Source organism: Pseudophryne corroboree, chromosome 4 (assembly GCF_028390025.1).
Source record: "Pseudophryne corroboree isolate aPseCor3 chromosome 4, aPseCor3.hap2, whole genome shotgun sequence".
Classification (NCBI taxonomy): Eukaryota; Metazoa; Chordata; class Amphibia; order Anura; family Myobatrachidae; genus Pseudophryne; species Pseudophryne corroboree.
The window spans coordinates 633,395,991-633,416,959 of record NC_086447.1 but is presented as its reverse complement, the minus strand read 5'-3'; the positions used below and the strand labels follow the sequence as shown (position 1 = coordinate 633,416,959).

The window sequence follows — 20,969 nt, the reverse complement described above, 5'->3', positions numbered from 1 at the left end:
CTGACAACTTAAATGCACAATCATGTTTGTGTTTTCTCTTTCTTTCTTCCATCCTTTGTAATATCATATTAAATATTAAGGTAGCAGTTTATAATCAATGACTAATGACATAAGAAAAGGAAAAAAAAAACAGTATACAAAGATGCTCCAGGTGAGGCTTGAACTCACAACCTCGGCATTGCTCAACAGATACTGTCTTATAAGTACCGCACGCTGACCAATTGTGTCACTGGAGCACTTTGCAGCATTAATTGGTTATGCTAGATGTGGATTTTATTCAATACAATCAGTACAGTCATAAGAATTGAAAAAGAAAATCATTTTTGGTGATGAATGATGAGCAACAAAGGAACATGCATGCCAGATGGCACTTGAATAAGCTGTCCACGGTGATAGAAAAGGTTTAAAAAACAACAACAACAACAATGTTATCATAATTAATGTCATATTTTAGATTCTGTGGTCATTTTTTACAAGCTAAACACTGCAAGACTGTTTTACAGTTGAAGCAAGGATAAAATATCAACTCTAGTGATGAGACACTTGCTGTAATGACTTCCAACTCAGATGGGACTTAAACCCACAACCACTGGCTTAGGAGAACAGTGCCTTATCCATTATGCCAGTGGTGCTTACTGATGTCCTCATTTAAGACTGATAGGGTTTTAATAGTCAATTATTTATTTTTGAGGAAAAAGTGAAGCTGTTTACTGTGTTCTTTGCATTACCAAGTCCAGCAAGAAATGTGCTGGTACTATCCAGAGCTGTCAGTATGGATTATCATGCTATATTGCAGAAAATCAATTTGATGCAACTGCTTTACCAACAGTATGTTAATCTTTTCCATTGCTGTTTTGCTGTCTGACTGAAGGAAGATATGCAGTGCATTTGAACCAAAGCAGATGTGTGCTGACAACTTAAATGCACAATCATGTTTGTGTTTTTTCTTTCTTTCTTTCTTCCATCCTTTGTAATATCATATTAAATATTAAGGTAGCAGTTTATAATCAATGACTAATGACATAAGAAAAGGAAAAAAAAACGTTATACAAAGCTGCTCCAGGTGAGGCTTGAACTCACAAACTCGGCATTGCTCAACAGATACTGTCTTATAAGTACCGCGCGCTGACCAATTGCGCCACTGGAGCACTTTGCAGCATTACTTGGTTATGCTAGATGTGGATTTTATTCAATACAATCAGTACAGTCATAAGAATTGAAAAAGAAAATCATTTTTGGTGATGAATGATGAGCAACAAAGGAACATGCATGCCAGATGGCACTTGAATAAGCTGTCCACGGTGATAGAAAAGCTTTAAAAAAAACAACAACAATGTTATCATAATAAATGTCATATTTTAGCTTCTGTGGTCATTTTTTGCAAGCTAAACACTGCAAGACTGTTTTACAGTCGAAGCAAGGATAAAATATCAACTCTATTGATGAGACACTTGCTGTAATGACTTCCACCCCATATGGAACTTGGACCCCCTGTCTTAGGAGGGCAGTGACTTATCCATTATGCCAGTGGTGCTTACTGATGTTCTTATTTAAGACTGTTAGGTTTTTAATAGTCAATTATTTATTTTTGAGGAAAAAGTGAAGCTGTTTACTGTGTTTTTTGCATTACCAAGTCCAGCAAGAAATATGCTGGTACTATCCAGAGCTGTCAGTATGGATTATCATGCTATATTGCAGAAAATCAATTTGATGCAACTGCTTTACCAACAGTATGTTAATTTTTCCATTGCTGTTTTTTTGGCTGACTGAAGGAAGATATGCAGTGCATTTGAACCAAAGCAGATGTGTGCTGACAACTTAAATGCACAATCATGTTTGTGTTTTTTCTTTCTTTCTTCCATCCTTTGTAATATCATATTAAACATTAAGGTAGCAGTTTATAATCAATGACTAATGACATAAAAAAAGAAAAAAAAACATTATACAAAGCTGCTCCAGGTGAGGCTTGAACTCACAACCTCAGCATTTCTCAACGGATACTGTCTTATAAGTACCGCGCGCTGACCAATTGCGCCACTGGAGCGCTTTGCATCATTGATTGGTTATGCTAGATGTGGATTTTATTCAATGCTGTAAGTACAGCCATAAGAATTGAAAAACAAAATCATTTTTGGTGATGAATGATGAGCAACAAAGGAACATGCATGCCAGATGGTACTTAAATAAGCTGTCCACGGTGATAGAAAATGTTTAAAAAAAAACAACAACAATGTTATCATAATAAATGTCATATTTTAGCTTCTGTGGTCATTTTTTGCAAGCTAAACACTGCAAGACTGTTTTACAGTCGAAGCAAGGATAAAATATCAACTCTAGTGATGAGACACTTGCTGTAATGACTTCCACCCCATATGGAACTTGGACCTCCTGTCTTAGGAGGGCAGTGACTTATCCATTATGCCAGTGGTGCTTACTGATGTTCTTATTTAAGACTGTTAGGTTTTTAATAGTCAATTATTTATTTTTGAGGAAAAAGTAAAGCTGTTTACTGTGTTCTTTGCATTACCAAGTCCAGCAAGAAATATGCTGGTACTATCCAGAGCTGTCAGTATGGATTATCATGCTATATTGCAGAAAATCAATTTGATGCAACTGCTTTACCAACAGTATGTTAATCTTTTCCATTGCTGTTTTGTTGGCTGACTGAAGGAAGATATGCAGTGCATTTGAACCAAAGCAGATGTGTGCTGACAACTTAAATGCACAATCATGTTTGTGTTTTTTCTTTCTTTCTTCCATACTTTGTAATATCATATTAACTATTAAGGTAGCAGTTTATAATCAATGACTAATGACATAAGAAAAGGAAAAAAAAAACAGTACACAAAGATGCTCCAGGTGAGGCTTGAACTCACAACCTTGGCATTGCTCAACAGATACTGTCTTATAAGTTTTGCTCGCTGACCAATTGCGCCACTGGAGCACTTTGTAGCATTAATCGGTTATGCTAGATGTGGATTTTATTCAATACAATCAGTACATTCATAAGAATTGAAAAAGAAAATAATTTTCGGTGATGAATGATGAGCAACAAAGGAACATGCATGCCAGATGGCACTTGAATAAGCGGTCCACGGTGATAGAAAAGGTTTAAAAAACAACAACAACAATGTTATCATAATAAATGTCATATTTTAGCTTCTGTGGTCATTTTTTACAAGCTAAACACTGCAAGACTGTTTTACAATTGAAGGAAGGATAAAATATCAACTCTAGTGATAAGACACTTGCTGTAATGACTTCCAACTCAGACGGGACTTAAACCCACAACCACTGGCTTAGGAGAACAGTGCCTTATCCATTATGCCAGTGGTGCTTACTGATGTCCTTATTTAAGACTGATAGGTTTTTAATAGTCAAATATTTATTTTTGAAAAAAAGTGAAGCTGTTTACTGTGTTCTTTGCATTACCAAGTCCAGCAAGAAATGTGCTGGTACTATCCAGAGCTGTCAGTATGGATTATCATGCTATATTGCAGAAAATCAATTTGATGCAACTGCTTTACCAACAGTATGTTAATCTTTTCCATTGCTGTTTTGTTGGCTGACTGAAGGAAGATATGCAGTGCATTTGAACCAAAGCAGATGTGTGCTGACAACTTAAATGCACAATCATGTTTGTGTTTTTTCTTTCTTTCTTCCATCCTTTGTAATATCATATTAAACATTAAGGTAGGAGTTTATAATCAATGACTAATGACATAAAAAGGAAAAAAAAACATTATACAAAGCTGCTCCAGGTGAGGCTTGAACTTACAACCTTGGCATTGCTCAACAGATACTGTCTTATAAGAACCGCGCGCTGACCAATTGCGCCACTGGAGCACTTTCCAGCATTAATTGGTTATGCTAGATGTGGATTTTATTCAATACAATCAGTACAGTCATAAGAATTGAAAAAGAAAATCATTTTTGGTGATGAATGATGAGCAACAAAGGAACATGCATGCCAGATGGCACTTGAATAAGCTGTCCACTGTGATAGAAAAGGTTTAAAAAACAACAACAATGTTATCATAATTAATGTCATATTTTAGCTTCTGTGGTCATTTTTTACAAGCTAAACACTGCAAGACTGTTTTACAGTTGAAGCAAGGATAAAATATCAACTCTAGTGATGAGACACTTGCTGTAATGACTTCCAACTCAGACGGGACTTAAACCCACAACCACTGGCTTAGGAGAACAGTGCCTTATCCATTATGCCAGTGGTGCTTACTGATGTTCTTATTTAAGACTGTTAGGTTTTTAATAGTCAATTATTTATTTTTGAGGAAAAAGTGAAGCTGTTTACTGTGTTCTTTGCATTACCAAGTCCAGCAAGAAGTGTGCTGGTACTATCCAGAGCTGTCAGTATGGATTATCATGCTATATTGCAGAAAATCAATTTGATGCAACTGCTTTACCAACAGTATGTTAATCTTTTCCATTGCTGTTTTGTTGGCTGACTGAAGGAAGATATGCAGTGCATTTGAACCAAAGCAGATGTGTGCTGACAAGTTAAATGCACAATCATGTTTGTGTTTTTTCTTTCTTTCTTCCATCCTTTGTAATATCATATTAAATATTAAGGTAGCAGTTTATAATCAATGACTAATGACATAAGAAAAGGAAAAAAACAGTATACAAAGATGCTCCATTGCTCGAAAGATACTGTCTTATAAGTACCGCGCGCTGACCAATTGCGCCACTGGAGCACTTTGCAGCGTTAATTGGTTATGCTAGATGTGGATTTTATTTAATACAATCAGTACAGTCATAAGAATTGAAAATGAAAATCATTTTTGGTGATGAATGATGAGCAACAAAGTTACATGCATGCCAGATGGCACTTGAATAAGCTGTCCACGGTGATAGAAAAGGTTTAAAAAACAACAACAACAATGTTATCATAATTAATGTCATATTTTAGCTTCTGTGGTCATTTTTTACAAACTAAACACTGCAAGACTGTTTTACAGTTGAAGCAAGGATAAAATATCAACTCTAGTGATGAGACACTTGCTGTAATGACTTCCAACTCAGACGGGACTTAAACCCACAACCACTGGCTTAGGAGAACAGTGCCTTATCCATTATGCCAGTGGTGCTTACTGATGTCCTTATTTAAGACTGATAGGGTTTTAATAGTCAATTATTTATTTTTGAAAAAAAATTTAAGCTGTTTACTGTGTTCTTTGCATTACCAAGTCCAGCAAGAAATGTGCTGGTACTATCCAGAGCTGTCAGTATGGATTATCATGCTATATTGCAGAAAATCAATTTGATGCAACTGCTTTACCAACAGTATGTTATTCTTTTCCATTGCTGTTTTGTTGGCTGACTGAAGGAAGATATGCAGTGCATTTGAACCAAAGCAGATGTGTGCTGACAACTTAAATGCACAATCATGTTTGTGTGTTTTCTTTCTTTCTTCCATCCTTTGTAATATCATATTAAATATTAAGGCTACCAGTTTATAATCAATGACTAATGACATAATAAAAGGAAAAAAAACAGTATACAAAGATGCTCCAGGTGAGGCTTGAACTCACAACCTCGACATTGCTCAACAGATACTGTCTTATAAGTACCGCACGCTGACCAATTGCGCCACTGGAGCGCTTTGCAACATTGATAGGTTATGCTAGATGTGGATTTTATTCAATGCAATCAGTACAGTCATAAGAATTGAAAAAGAAAATCATTTTTGGTGATGAATGATGAGCAACAAAGGAACATGCATTCCAGATGGTACTTAAATAAGCTGTCCACGGTGATAGAAAAGGTTTAAAAAAAACAACAACAATGTTATCATAATAAATGTCATATTTTAGCTTCTGTGGTAATTTTTTGCAAGCTAAACACTGCAAGACTGTTTTACAGTCGAAGCAAGGATAAAATATCAACTCTATTGATGAGACACTTGCTGTAATGACTTCCACCCCATATGGAACTTGGACCCCCTGTCTTAGGAGGGCAGTGACTTATCCATTATGCCAGTGGTGCTTACTGATGTTCTTATTTAAGACTGTTAAGTTTTAAATAGTCAATTATTTATTTTTGAGGAAAAAGTGAAGCTGTTTACTGTGTTCTTTGCATTACCAAGTCCAGCAAGAAAAATGCTGGTACTATCCAGAGCTGTCAGTATGGATTATCATGCTATATTGCAGAAAATCAATTTGATGCAACTGCTTTACCAACAGTATGTTAATCTTTTCCATTGCTGTTTTGTTGGCTGACTGAAGGAAGATATGCAGTGCATTTGAACCAAAGCAGATGTGTGCTGACAACTTAAATGCACAATCATGTTTGTGTTTTTTCTTTCTTTCTTCCATCCTTTGTAATATCATATTAACTATTAAGGTAGCAGTTTATAATCAATGACTAATGACATAAGAAAAGGAAAAAAAAACAGTATACAAAGATGCTCCAGGTGAGGCTTGAACTCACAACTTTGGCATTGCTCAACAGATACTGTCTTATAAGTTTTGCGCGCTGACCAATTGCGCCACTGGAGCACTTTGCAGCATTAATTGGTTATGCTAGATGTGGATTTTATTCAATACAATCAGTACATTCATAAGAATTGAAAAAGAAAATCATTTTCGGTGATGAATGATGAGCAACAAAGGAACATGCATGCCAGATGGCACTTGAATAAGCTGTCCACGGTGATAGAAAAGGTTTAAAAAACAACAACAACAATGTTATCATAATAAATGTCATATTTTAGCTTCTGTGGTCATTTTTTACAAGCTAAACACTGCAAGACTGTTTTACAATTGAAGGAAGGATAAAATATCAACTCTAGTGATGAGACACTTGCTGTAATGACTTCCAACTCAGATGGGACTTAAACCCACAACCACTGGCTTAGGAGAACAGTGCCTTATCCATTATGCCAGTGGTGCTTACTGATGTCCTTGTTTAAGACTGATAGGGTTTTAATAGTCAATTATTTATTTATTTTTAAAAATTGAAGCTGTTTACTGTGTTCTTTGCATTACCAAGTCCAGCAAGAAAAGTGCTGGTACTATCCAGAGCTGTCAGTATGGATTATCATGCTATATTGCAGAAAATCAATTTGATGCAACTGCTTTACCAACAGTATGTTAATCTTTTCCATTGCTGTTTTGTTGGCTGACTGAAGGAAGATATGCAGTGCATTTGAACCAAAGCAGATGTGTGCTGACAACTTAAATGCACAATCATGTTTGTGTTTTTTCTTTCTTTCTTCCATCCTTTGCAATATCATATTAAATATTAAGGTAGCAGTTTATAATCAATGACTAATGACATAAGAAAAGGGAAAAAAAACAGTATACAAATATGCTCCAGGTAAGGCTTGAACTCACAACCTCGGCATTGCTCAACTGATACTGTCTTATTAATACCGCGCGCTGACCAATTGCGCCACTGGAGCACTTTGCAGCATTCATTGGTTCTGCTAGATGTGGATTTTATTCAATACAATCAGTACAGTCATAAGAATTGAAAAAGAAAATCATTTTTGGTGATGAATGATGAGCAACAAAGGAACATGCATGCCAGATGGCACTTGAATAAGCTGTCTACGGTGATAGAAAAGGTTTAAAAAACAACAACAACAATGTTATCATAATTAATGTCATATTTTAGCTTCTGTGGTCATTTTTTACAAGCTAAACACTGCAAGACTGTTTTACAGTTGAAGCAAGGATAAAATATCAACTCTAGTGATGAGACACTTGCTGTAATGACTTCCAACTCAGACGGGACTTAAACCCACAACCACTGGCTTAGGAGAACAGTGCCTTACCCATTATGCCAGTGGTGCTTACTGATGTTCTTATTTAAGACTGTTAGGTTTTTAATAGTCAATTATTTATTTTTGAGGAAAAAGTGAAGCTGTTTACTGTGTTCTTTGCATTACCAAGTCCAGCAAGAAATGTGCTGGTACTATCCAGAGCTGTCAGTATGGATTTTCATGCTATATTGCAGAAAATCAATTTGATGCAACTGCTTTACCAACAGTATGTTAATCTTTTCCATTGCTGTTTTGTTGGCTGACTGAAGGAAGATATGCAGTGCATTTGAACCAAAGCAGATGTGTGCTGACAACTTAAATGCACAATCATGTTTGTGTTTTCTCTTTCTTTCTTCCATCCTTTGTAATATCATATTAAATATTAAGGTAGCAGTTTATAATCAATGACTAATGACATAAGAAAAGGAAAAAAAAAACAGTATACAAAGATGCTCCAGGTGAGGCTTGAACTCACAACCTCGGCATTGCTCAACAGATACTGTCTTATAAGTACCGCACGCTGACCAATTGTGTCACTGGAGCACTTTGCAGCATTAATTGGTTATGCTAGATGTGGATTTTATTCAATACAATCAGTACAGTCATAAGAATTGAAAAAGAAAATCATTTTTGGTGATGAATGATGAGCAACAAAGGAACATGCATGCCAGATGGCACTTGAATAAGCTGTCCACGGTGATAGAAAAGGTTTAAAAAACAACAACAACAATGTTATCATAATTAATGTCATATTTTAGATTCTGTGGTCATTTTTTACAAGCTAAACACTGCAAGACTGTTTTACAGTTGAAGCAAGGATAAAATATCAACTCTAGTGATGAGACACTTGCTGTAATGACTTCCAACTCAGACGGGACTTAAACCCACAACCACTGGCTTAGGAGAACAGTGCCTTATCCATTATGCCAGTGGTGCTTACTGATGTCCTTATTTAAGACTGATAGGGTTTTAATAGTCAATTATTTATTTTTGAGGAAAAAGTGAAGCTGTTTACTGTGTTCTTTGCATTACCAAGTCCAGCAAGAAATGTGCTGGTACTATCCAGAGCTGTCAGTATGGATTATCATGCTATATTGCAGAAAATCAATTTGATGCAACTGCTTTACCAACAGTATGTTAATCTTTTCCATTGCTGTTTTGTTGGCTGACTGAAGGAAGATATGCAGTGCATTTGAACCAAAGCAGATGTGTGCTGACAACTTAAATGCACAATCATGTTTGTGTTTTTTCTTTCTTTCTTCCATCCTTTGTAATATCATATTAAATATTAAGGTAGCAGTTTATAATCAATGACTAATGACATAAGAAAAGGAAAAAAAAACGTTATACAAAGCTGCTCCAGGTGAGGCTTGAACTCACAAACTCGGCATTGCTCAACAGATACTGTCTTATAAGTACCGCGCGCTGACCAATTGCGCCACTGGAGCACTTTGCAGCATTACTTGGTTATGCTAGATGTGGATTTTATTCAATACAATCAGTACAGTCATAAGAATTGAAAAAGAAAATCATTTTTGGTGATGAATGATGAGCAACAAAGGAACATGCATGCCAGATGGCACTTGAATAAGCTGTCCACGGTGATAGAAAAGGTTTAAAAAAAACAACAACAATGTTATCATAATAAATGTCATATTTTAGCTTCTGTGGTCATTTTTTGCAAGCTAAACACTGCAAGACTGTTTTACAGTCGAAGCAAGGATAAAATATCAACTCTATTGATGAGACACTTGCTGTAATGACTTCCACCCCATATGGAACTTGGACCCCCTGTCTTAGGAGGGCAGTGACTTATCCATTATGCCAGTGGTGCTTACTGATGTTCTTATTTAAGACTGTTAGGTTTTTAATAGTCAATTATTTATTTTTGAGGAAAAAGTGAAGCTGTTTACTGTGTTTTTTGCATTACCAAGTCCAGCAAGAAATATGCTGGTACTATCCAGAGCTGTCAGTATGGATTATCATGCTATATTGCAGAAAATCAATTTGATGCAACTGCTTAACCAACAGTATGTTAATTTTTCCATTGCTGTTTTTTTGGCTGACTGAAGGAAGATATGCAGTGCATTTGAACCAAAGCAGATGTGTGCTGACAACTTAAATGCACAATCATGTTTGTGTTTTTTCTTTCTTTCTTCCATCCTGTGTAATATCATATTAAACATTAAGGTAGCAGTTTATAATCAATGACTAATGACATAAAAAAAGAAAAAAAAAAACATTATACAAAGCTGCTCCAGGTGAGGCTTGAACTCACAACCTCGGCATTGCTCAACGGATACTGTCTTATAAGTACCGCGCGCTGACCAATTGCGCCACTGGAGCGCTTTGCATCATTGATTGGTTATGCTAGATGTGGATTTTATTCAATGCAGTAAGTACAGTCATAAGAATTGAAAAACAAAATCATTTTTGGTGATGAATGATGAGCAACAAAGGAACATGCATGCCAGATGGTACTTAAATAAGCTGTCCACGGTGATAGAAAATGTTTAAAAAAAAAACAACAACAATGTTATCATAATAAATGTCATATTTTAGCTTCTGTGGTCATTTTTTGCAAGCTAAACACTGCAAGACTGTTTTACAGTCGAAGCAAGGATAAAATATCAACTCTAGTGATGAGACACTTGCTGTAATGACTTCCACCCCATATGGAACTTGGACCTCCTGTCTTAGGAGGGCAGTGACTTATCCATTATGCCAGTGGTGCTTACTGATGTTCTTATTTAAGACTGTTAGGTTTTTAATAGTCAATTATTTATTTTTGAGGAAAAAGTAAAGCTGTTTACTGTGTTCTTTGCATTACCAAGTCCAGCAAGAAATATGCTGGTACTATCCAGAGCTGTCAGTATGGATTATCATGCTATATTGCAGAAAATCAATTTGATGCAACTGCTTTACCAACAGTATGTTAATCTTTTCCATTGCTGTTTTGTTGGCTGACTGAAGGAAGATATGCAGTGCATTTGAACCAAAGCAGATGAGTGCTGACAAATTAAATGCACAATCATGTTTGTGTTTTTTCTTTCTTTCTTCCATACTTTGTAATATCATATTAACTATTAAGGTAGCAGTTTATAATCAATGACTAATGACATAAGAAAAGGAAAAAAAAAACAGTATACAAAGATGCTCCAGGTGAGGCTTGAACTCACAACCTTGGCATTGCTCAACAGATACTGTCTTATAAGTTTTGCTCGCTGACCATTTGCGCCACTGGAGCACTTTGTAGCATTAATTGGTTATGCTAGATGTGGATTTTATTCAATACAATCAGTACATTCATAAGAATTGAAAAAGAAAATAATTTTCGGTGATGAATGATGAGCAACAAAGGAACATGCATGCCAGATGGCACTTGAATAAGCGGTCCACGGTGATAGAAAAGGTTTAAAAAACAACAACAACAATGTTATCATAATAAATGTCATATTTTAGCTTCTGTGGTCATTTTTTACAAGCTAAACACTGCAAGACTGTTTTACAATTGAAGGAAGGATAAAATATCAACTCTAGTGATGAGACACTTGCTGTAATGACTTCCAACTCAGACGGGACTTAAACCCACAACCACTGGCTTAGGAGAACAGTGCCTTATCCATTATGCCAGTGGTGCTTACTGATGTCCTTATTTAAGACTGATAGGTTTTTAATAGTCAAATATTTATTTTTGAAAAAAAGTGAAGCTGTTTACTGTGTTCTTTGCATTACCAAGTCCAGCAAGAAATGTGCTGGTACTATCCAGAGCTGTCAGTATGGATTATCATGCTATATTGCAGAAAATCAATTTGATGCAACTGCTTTACCAACAGTATGTTAATCTTTTCCATTGCTGTTTTGTTGGCTGACTGAAGGAAGATATGCAGTGCATTTGAACCAAAGCAGATGTGTGCTGACAACTTAAATGCACAGTCATGTTTGTGTTTTTTCTTTCTTTCTTCCATCCTTTGTAATATCATATTAAACATTAAGGTAGGAGTTTATAATCAATGACTAATGACATAAAAAGGAAAAAAAAACATTATACAAAGCTGCTCCAGGTGAGGCTTGAACTTACAACCTTGGCATTGCTCAACAGATACTGTCTTATAAGAACCGCGCGCTGACCAATTGCGCCACTGGAGCACTTTCCAGCATTAATTGGTTATGCTAGATGTGGATTTTATTCAATACAATCAGTACAGTCATAAGAATTGAAAAAGAAAATCATTTTTGGTGATGAATGATGAGCAACAAAGGAACATGCATGCCAGATGGCACTTGAATAAGCTGTCCACTGTGATAGAAAAGGTTTAAAAAACAACAACAATGTTATCATAATTAATGTCATATTTTAGCTTCTGTGGTCATTTTTTACAAGCTAAACACTGCAAGACTGTTTTACAGTTGAAGCAAGGATAAAATATCAACTCTAGTGATGAGACACTTGCTGTAATGACTTCCAACTCAGACGGGACTTAAACCCACAACCACTGGCTTAGGAGAACAGTGCCTTATCCATTATGCCAGTAGTGCTTACTGATGTTCTTATTTAAGACTGTTAGGTTTTTAATAGTCAATTATTTATTTTTGAGGAAAAAGTGAAGCTGTTTACTGTGTTCTTTGCATTACCAAGTCCAGCAAGAAATGTGCTGGTACTATCCAGAGCTGTCAGTATGGATTATCATGCTATATTGCAGAAAATCAATTTGATGCAACTGCTTTACCAACAGTATGTTAATCTTTTCCATTGCTGTTTTGTTGGCTGACTGAAGGAAGATATGCAGTGCATTTGAACCAAAGCAGATGTGTGCTGACAAGTTAAATGCACAATCATGTTTGTGTTTTTTCTTTCTTTCTTCCATCCTTTGTAATATCATATTAAATATTAAGGTAGCAGTTTATAATCAATGACTAATGACATAAGAAAAGGAAAAAAACAGTATACAAAGATGCTCCATTGCTCGAAAGATACTGTCTTATAAGTACCGCGCGCTGACCAATTGCGCCACTGGAGCACTTTGCAGCGTTAATTGGTTATGCTAGATGTGGATTTTATTCAATACAATCAGTACAGTCATAAGAATTGAAAATGAAAATCATTTTTGGTGATGAATGATGAGCAACAAAGTTACATGCATGCCAGATGGCACTTGAATAAGCTGTCCACGGTGATAGAAAAGGTTTAAAAAACAACAACAACAATGTTATCATAATTAATGTCATATTTTAGCTTCTGTGGTCATTTTTTACAAACTAAACACTGCAAGACTGTTTTACAGTTGAAGCAAGGATAAAATATCAACTCTAGTGATGAGACACTTGCTGTAATGACTTCCAACTCAGACGGGACTTAAACCCACAACCACTGGCTTAGGCGAACAGTGCCTTATCCATTATGCCAGTGGTGCTTACTGATGTCCTTATTTAAGACTGATAGGGTTTTAATAGTCAATTATTTATTTTTGAAAAAAAATTTAAGCTGTTTACTGTGTTCTTTGCATTACTAAGTCCAGCAAGAAATGTGCTGGTACTATCCAGAGCTGTCAGTATGGATTATCATGCTATATTGCAGAAAATCAATTTGATGCAACTGCTTTACCAACAGTATGTTATTCTTTTCCATTGCTGTTTTGTTGGCTGACTGAAGGAAGATATGCAGTGCATTTGAACCAAAGCAGATGTGTGCTGACAACTTAAATGCACAATCATGTTTGTGTGTTTTCTTTCTTTCTTCCATCCTTTGTAATATCATATTAAATATTAAGGCTACCAGTTTATAATCAATGACTAATGACATAATAAAAGGAAAAAAAACAGTATACAAAGATGCTCCAGGTGAGGCTTGAACTCACAACCTCGACATTGCTCAACAGATACTGTCTTATAATTACCGCGCGCTGACCAATTGCGCCACTGGAGCGCTTTGCAACATTGATAGGTTATGCTAGATGTGGATTTTATTCAATGCAATCAGTACAGTCATAAGAATTGAAAAAGAAAATCATTTTTGGTGATGAATGATGAGCAACAAAGGAACATGCATGCCAGATGGTACTTAAATAAGCTGTCCACGGTGATAGAAAAGGTTTAAAAAAAACAACAACAATGTTATCATAATAAATGTCATATTTTAGCTTCTGTGGTCATTTTTTGCAAGCTAAACACTGCAAGACTGTTTTACAGTCGAAGCAAGGATAAAATATCAACTCTATTGATGAGACACTTGCTGTAATGACTTCCACCCCATATGGAACTTGGACCCCCTGTCTTAGGAGGGCAGTGACTTATCCATTATGCCAGTGGTGCTTACTGATGTTCTTATTTAAGACTGTTAGGTTTTAAATAGTCAATTATTTATTTTTGTGGAAAAAGTGAAGCTGTTTACTGTGTTCTTTGCATTACCAAGTCCAGCAAGAAAAATGCTGGTACTATCCAGAGCTGTCAGTATGGATTATCATGCTATATTGCAGAAAATCAATTTGATGCAACTGCTTTACCAACAGTATGTTAATCTTTTCCATTGCTGTTTTGTTGGCTGACTGAAGGAAGATATGCAGTGCATTTGAACCAAAGCAGATGTGTGCTGACAACTTAAATGCACAATCATGTTTGTGTTTTTTCTTTCTTTCTTCCATCCTTTGTAATATCATATTAACTATTAAGGTAGCAGTTTATAATCAATGACTAATGACATAAGAAAAGGAAAAAAAAACAGTATACAAAGATGCTCCAGGTGAGGCTTGAACTCACAACTTTGGCATTGCTCAATAGATACTGTCTTATAAGTTTTGCGCGCTGACCAATTGCGCCACTGGAGCACTTTGCAGCATTAATTGGTTATGCTAGATGTGGATTTTAATCAATACAATCAGTACATTCATAAGAATTGAAAAAGAAAATCATTTTCGGTGATGAATGATGAGCAACAAAGGAACATGCATGCCAGATGGCACTTGAATAAGCTGTCCACGGTGATAGAAAAGGTTTAAAAAACAACAACAACAACAACAATGTTATCATAATAAATGTCATATTTTAGCTTCTGTGGTCATTTTTTACAAGCTAAACACTGCAAGACTGTTTTACAATTGAAGGAAGGATAAAATATCAACTCTAGTGATGAGACACTTGCTGTAATGACTTCCAACTCAGATGGGACTTAAACCCACAACCACTGGCTTAGGAGAACAGTGCCTTATCCATTATGCCAGTGGTGCTTACTGATGTCCTTGTTTAAGACTGATAGGGTTTTAATAGTCAATTATTTATTTATTTTTAAAAATTGAAGCTGTTTACTGTGTTCTTTGCATTACCAAGTCCAGCAAGAAAAGTGCTGGTACTATCCAGAGCTGTCAGTATGGATTATCATGCTATATTGCAGAAAATCAATTTGATGCAACTGCTTTACCAACAGTATGTTATTCTTTTCCATTGCTGTTTTGTTAGCTGACTGAAGGAAGATATGCAGTGCATTTGAACCAAAGCAGATGTGTGCTGACAACTTAAATGCACAATCATGTTTGTGTGTTTTCTTTCTTTCTTCCATCCTTTATAATATCATATTAAATATTAAGGCTACCAGTTTATAATCAATGACTAATGACATAAGAAAAGGAAAAAAAACAGTATACAAAGATGCTACAGGTGAGGCTTGAACTCACAACCTCAGCATTGCTCAACAGATACTGTCTTATAAGTACCGAGCGCTGACCAATTGCGCCACTGGAGCGCTTTGCATCATTGATTGGTTATGCTAGATGTGGATTTTATTCAATGCAATCAGTACAGTCATAAGAATTGAAAAAGAAAATCATTTTTGGTGATGAATGATGAGCAACAAAGGAACATGCATGCCAGATGGTACTTAAATAAGCTGTCCACGGTGATAGAAAATGTTTTAAAAAAACCAACAACAATGTTTTCATAATAAATGTCATATTTTAGCTTCTGTGGTCATTTTTTGCAAGCTAAACACTGCAAGAATGTTTTACAGTCGAAGCAAGGATAAAATATCAACTCTAGTGATGAGACACTTGCTGTAATGACTTCCACCCCATATGGAACTTGGACCCCCTGTCTTAGGAGGGCAGTGACTTATCTATTATGCCAGTGGTGCTTACTGATGTTCTTATTTAAGACTGTTAGGTTTTTAATCGTCAATTATTTATTTTTGAGGAAAAAGTGAAGCTGTTTACTGTGTTCTTTGCATTACCAAGTCCAGCAAGAAATATGCTGGTACTATCCAGAGCTGTCAGTATGGATTATCATGCTATATTGCAGAAAATCAATTTGATGCAACTGCTTTACCAACAGTATGTTAATCTTTTCCATTGCTGTTTTGTTGGCTGACTGAAGGAAGATATGCAGTGCATTTGAACCAAAGCAGATGTGTGCTGACAACTTAAATGCACAATCATGTTTGTGTTTTTTCTTTCTTTCTTCCATCCTTTGTAATATCATATTAACTATTAAGGTAGCAGTTTATAATCAATGACTAATGACATAAGAAAAGGAAAAAAAAACAGTATACAAAGATGCTCCAGGTGAGGCTTGAACTCACAACCTTGGCATTGCTCAACAGATTCCGTCTTATAAGTTTTGCGCGCTGACCAATTGCGCCACTGGAGCACTTTGCAGCATCAATTGGTCATGCTAGATGTGGATTTTATTCAATACAATCAGTACATTCATAAGAATTGAAAAAGAAAATCATTTTTGGTGATGAATGATGAGCAACAAAGGAACATGCATGCCAGATGGCACTTGAATAAGCTGTCCACGGTCATAGAAAAGGTTTAAAAAAACAACAACTACAACAACAACAATGTTATCATAGTTAATGTCATATTTTAGCTATTGTGCTCATTTTTTACAAGCTAAACACTGCAAGACTGTTTTACAGTTGAAGCAAGGATAAAATATTAACTCTAGTGATGAGACACTTGCTGTAGTTACTTCCACCCCATATGGGACTTGGACCCCCTGGCTTAGGAGGGCAGTGACTTATCCATTATGCCAGTGGTGCTTACTGATGTTCTTATTTAAGACAGTTAGGTTTTTAATAGTCAATTATTTATTTTTGAGGAAAAAGTGAAGCTGTTTACTGTGTTCTTTGCATTACCAAGTCCAGCAAGAAATGTGCTGGTACTATCCAGAGCTGTCAGTATGTATTTTCATGCTATATTGCAGAAAATCAATTTAATGCAACTGCTTTACCAACAGTATGTTAATCTTTTCCATTGCTGTTTTGTTGGCTGACTGAAGGAAGATATGCAGTGCATTTGAACCAAAGCAGATGTGTGCTGACAACTTAAATGCACAATCATGTTTGTGTTTTTTCTTTCTTTCTTCCATCCTTTGTAATATCATATTAAATATTAAGGTAGCAAGTTTATAATCAATGACTAATGACATAAGAAAAGGAAAAACAAAATAGTATACAAAGATGCTCCTGGTGAGGCTTGAACTCACAACCTCGGCATTGCTCAACAGATATTGTCTTATAAGTAACGCGCGCTGACCAATTGCGCCACTGAAGCACTTTACAGCATTACTTGGTTATGCTAGATGTGGATTTTATTCAATACAATCAGTACAGTCATAAGAATTGAAAAAGAAAATCATTTTTGGTGATGAATGATGAGAAACAAAGGAACATGCATGCCAGATGGCACTTGAATAAGCTGTCCACGGTGATAGAAAAGGTTTAAAAAACAACAACAACAATGTTATCATAATTAATGTCATATTTTAGCTTCTGTGGTAATTTTTTACAAGCTAAACACTGCAAGACTGTTTTACAGTTGAAGCAAGGATAAAATATCAACTCTAGTGATGAAACGCTTGCTGTAATGACTTCCAACTCAGACGGGACTTAAACCCACAACCACTGGCTTAGGAGAACAGTACCTTACCCATTATGCCATTGGTGCTTACTGATGTTCTTATTTAAGACTGTTAGGTTTTTAATAGTCAATTATTTATTTTTGAGGAAAAAGTAAAGCTGTTTACTGTGTTCTTTGCATTGCCAAGTCCAGCAAGAAATGTGCTGGTACTATCCAGAGCTGTCAGTATGGATTATCATGCTATATTGCAGAAAATCAATTTGATGCAACTGCTTTACCAACAGTATGTTAATCTTTTCCATTGCTGTTTTGTTGGCTGACTGAAGGAAGATATGCAGTGCATTTGACCCAAAGCAGATGTGTGCTGACAACTTAAATGCACAATCATGTTTGTGTTTTTTCTTTCTTTCTTCCATCCTTTGTAATATCATATTAAATAATAAGGTAGCAGTTTATAATCAATGACTAATGACATAAGAAAAGGAAAAAAAAACAGTATACAAATATGCTGCAGGTGAGGCTTGAACTCACAACCTCGGCATTGCTCAACAGATACTGTCTTATAAGTAACGCACGCTGACCAATTGCACCACTGGAGCACTTTGTAGCATTGATTGGTTATGCTAGATGTGGATTTTATTCAATACAATCAGTACAGTCATAAGAATTGAAAAAGAAAATCATTTTTGGTGATGAATGATGAGCAACAAAGGAACATGCATGCCAGATGGCACTTGAATAAGCTGTCCACGGTGATAGAAAAGGTTTAAAAAACAACAACAACAACAATGTTATCATAATTAATGTCATATTTTAGCTTCTGTGGTCATTTTTTACAAGCTAAACACTGCAAGACTGTTTTACAGTTGAAGCAAGGATAAAATATCAACTCTAGTGATGAGACACTTGCTGTAATGACTTCCACCCCATATAGGACTTGGACCCCCTGGCTTAGGAGGGCAGTGACTTATCCATTATGCCAGTGGTGCTTACTGATGCTCTTATTTAAGACTGTTAGGTTTTTAATAGTCAATTATTTATTTTTGAGGAAAAAGTGAAGCTGTTTACTGTGTTTTTTGCATTACCAAGTCCAGCAAGAAATATGCTGGTACTATCCAGAGCTGTCAGTATGGATTATCATGCTATATTGCAGAAAATCAATTTGATGCAACTGCTTTACCAACAGTATGTTAATTTTTCCATTGCTGTTTTTTTGGCTGACTGAAGGAAGATATGCAGTGCATTTGAACCAAAGCAGATGTGTGCTGACAACTTAAATGCACAATCATGTTTGTGTTTTTTCTTTCTTTCTTCCATCCTTTGTAATATCATATTAAACATTAAGGTAGCAGTTTATAATCAATGACTAATGACATAAAAAAAGAAAAAAAAAACATTATACAAAGCTGCTCCAGGTGAGGCTTGAACTCACAACCTCGGCATTGCTCAACGGATACTGTCTTATAAGTACCGCGCGCTGACCAATTGCGCCACTGGAGCGCTTTGCATCATTGATTGGTTATGCTAGATGTGGATTTTATTCAATGCAGTAAGTAAAGTCATAAGAATTGAAAAACAAAATCATTTTTGGTGATGAATGATGAGCAACAAAGGAACATGCATGCCAGATGGTACTTAAATAAGCTGTCCACGGTGATAGAAAATGTTTAAAAAAAAACAACAACAATGTTATCATAATAAATGTCATATTTTAGCTTCTGTGGTCATTTTTTGCAAGCTAAACACTGCAAGACTGTTTTACAGTCGAAGCAAGGATAAAATATCAACTCTAGTGATGAGACACTTGCTGTAATGACTTCCACCCCATATGGAACTTGGACCTCCTGTCTTAGGAGGGCAGTGACTTATCCATTATGCCAGTGGTGCTTACTGATGTTCTTATTTAAGACTGTTAGGTTTTTAATAGTCAATTATTTATTTTTGAGGAAAAAGTAAAGCTGTTTACTGTGTTCTTTGCATTACCAAGTCCAGCAAGAAATATGCTGGTACTATCCAGAGCTGTCCGTATGGATTATCATGCTATATTGCAGAAAATCAATTTGATGCAACTGCTTTACCAACAGTATGTTAATCTTTTCCATTGCTGTTTTGTTGGCTGACTGAAGGAAGATATGCAGTGCATTTGAACCAAAGCAGATGTGTGCTGACAACTTAAATGCACAATCATGTTTGTGTTTTTTCTTTCTTTCTTCCATACTTTGTAATATCATATTAACTATTAAGGTAGCAGTTTATAATCAATGACTAATGACATAAGAAAAGGAAAAAAAAAACAGTATACAAAGATACTCCAGGTGAGGCTTGAACTCACAACCTTGGCATTGCTCAACAGATACTGTTTTATAAGTTTTGCTCGCTGACCAATTGCGCCACTGGAGCACTTTGTAGCATTAATTGGTTATGCTAGATGTGGATTTTATTCAATACAATCAGTACATTCATAAGAATTGAAAAAGAAAATAATTTTCGGTGATGAATGATGAGCAACAAAGGAACATGCATGCCAGATGGCACTTGAATAAGCGGTCCACGGTGATAGAAAAGGTTTAAAAAACAACAACAACAATGTTATCATAATAAATGTCATATTTTAGCTTCTGTGGTCATTTTTTACAAGCTAAACACTGCAAGACTGTTTTACAATTGAAGGAAGGATAAAATATCAACTCTAGTGATGAGACACTTGCTGTAATGACTTCCAACTCAGACGGGACTTAAACCCACAACCACTGGCTTAGGAGAACAGTGCCTTATCCATTATGCCAGTGGTGCTTACTGATGTCCTTATTTAAGACTGATAGGTTTTTAATAGTCAAATATTTATTTTTGAAAAAAAGTGAAGCTGTTTACTGTGTTCTTTGCATTACCAAGTCCAGCAAGAAATGTGCTGGTACTATCCAGAGCTGTCAGTATGGATTATCATGCTATATTGCAGAAAATCAATTTGATGCAACTGCTTTACCAACAGTATGTTAATCTTTTCCATTGCTGTTTTGTTGGCTGACTGAAGGAAGATATGCAGTGCATTTGAACCAAAGCAGATGTGTGCTGACAACTTAAATGCACAGTCATGTTTGTGTGTTTTTTCTTTCTTTCTTCCATCCTTTGTAATATCATATTAAACATTAAGGTAGGAGTTTATAATCAATGACTAATGACATAAAAAGGAAAAAAAAACATTATACCTGCTCCAGGTGAGGCTTGAACTTACAACCTTGGCATTGCTCAACAGATACTGTCTTATAAGAACCGCGCGCTGACCAATTGCGCCACTGGAGCACTTTCCAGCATTAATTGGTTATGCTAGA

General features: G+C 35.7%; 7 non-coding genes across 7 annotated transcripts; all 7 read right to left on the bottom strand.

Moving 5' to 3' along the window:
• Window positions 1–1,055: 1,055 nt before the first annotated feature.
• Window positions 1,056–1,148, bottom strand: TRNAI-UAU (transfer RNA isoleucine (anticodon UAU)). The gene is given in 2 exon segments: window positions 1,056–1,091; window positions 1,111–1,148. It is a non-coding gene; the product is annotated as a tRNA-Ile (tRNA).
• An 803-nt stretch (window positions 1,149–1,951) lies between these two features.
• On the bottom strand, window positions 1,952–2,044 carry TRNAI-UAU (transfer RNA isoleucine (anticodon UAU)). Its single transcript is given in 2 exon segments — window positions 1,952–1,987; window positions 2,007–2,044. It is a non-coding gene; the product is annotated as a tRNA-Ile (tRNA).
• Window positions 2,045–5,530: 3,486 nt separating this feature from the next.
• Window positions 5,531–5,623, bottom strand: TRNAI-UAU (transfer RNA isoleucine (anticodon UAU)). The gene is given in 2 exon segments: window positions 5,531–5,566; window positions 5,586–5,623. It is a non-coding gene; the product is annotated as a tRNA-Ile (tRNA).
• A 1,710-nt stretch (window positions 5,624–7,333) lies between these two features.
• TRNAI-AAU (transfer RNA isoleucine (anticodon AAU)) lies at window positions 7,334–7,426 on the bottom strand. Its single transcript is given in 2 exon segments — window positions 7,334–7,369; window positions 7,389–7,426. It is a non-coding gene; the product is annotated as a tRNA-Ile (tRNA).
• A 1,718-nt stretch (window positions 7,427–9,144) lies between these two features.
• TRNAI-UAU (transfer RNA isoleucine (anticodon UAU)) lies at window positions 9,145–9,237 on the bottom strand. Its single transcript is given in 2 exon segments — window positions 9,145–9,180; window positions 9,200–9,237. It is a non-coding gene; the product is annotated as a tRNA-Ile (tRNA).
• Window positions 9,238–10,042: 805 nt separating this feature from the next.
• On the bottom strand, window positions 10,043–10,135 carry TRNAI-UAU (transfer RNA isoleucine (anticodon UAU)). Its single transcript is given in 2 exon segments — window positions 10,043–10,078; window positions 10,098–10,135. It is a non-coding gene; the product is annotated as a tRNA-Ile (tRNA).
• Window positions 10,136–19,047: 8,912 nt separating this feature from the next.
• Window positions 19,048–19,140, bottom strand: TRNAI-UAU (transfer RNA isoleucine (anticodon UAU)). Its single transcript is given in 2 exon segments — window positions 19,048–19,083; window positions 19,103–19,140. It is a non-coding gene; the product is annotated as a tRNA-Ile (tRNA).
• Between the last annotated feature and the right edge of the window lie 1,829 nt (window positions 19,141–20,969).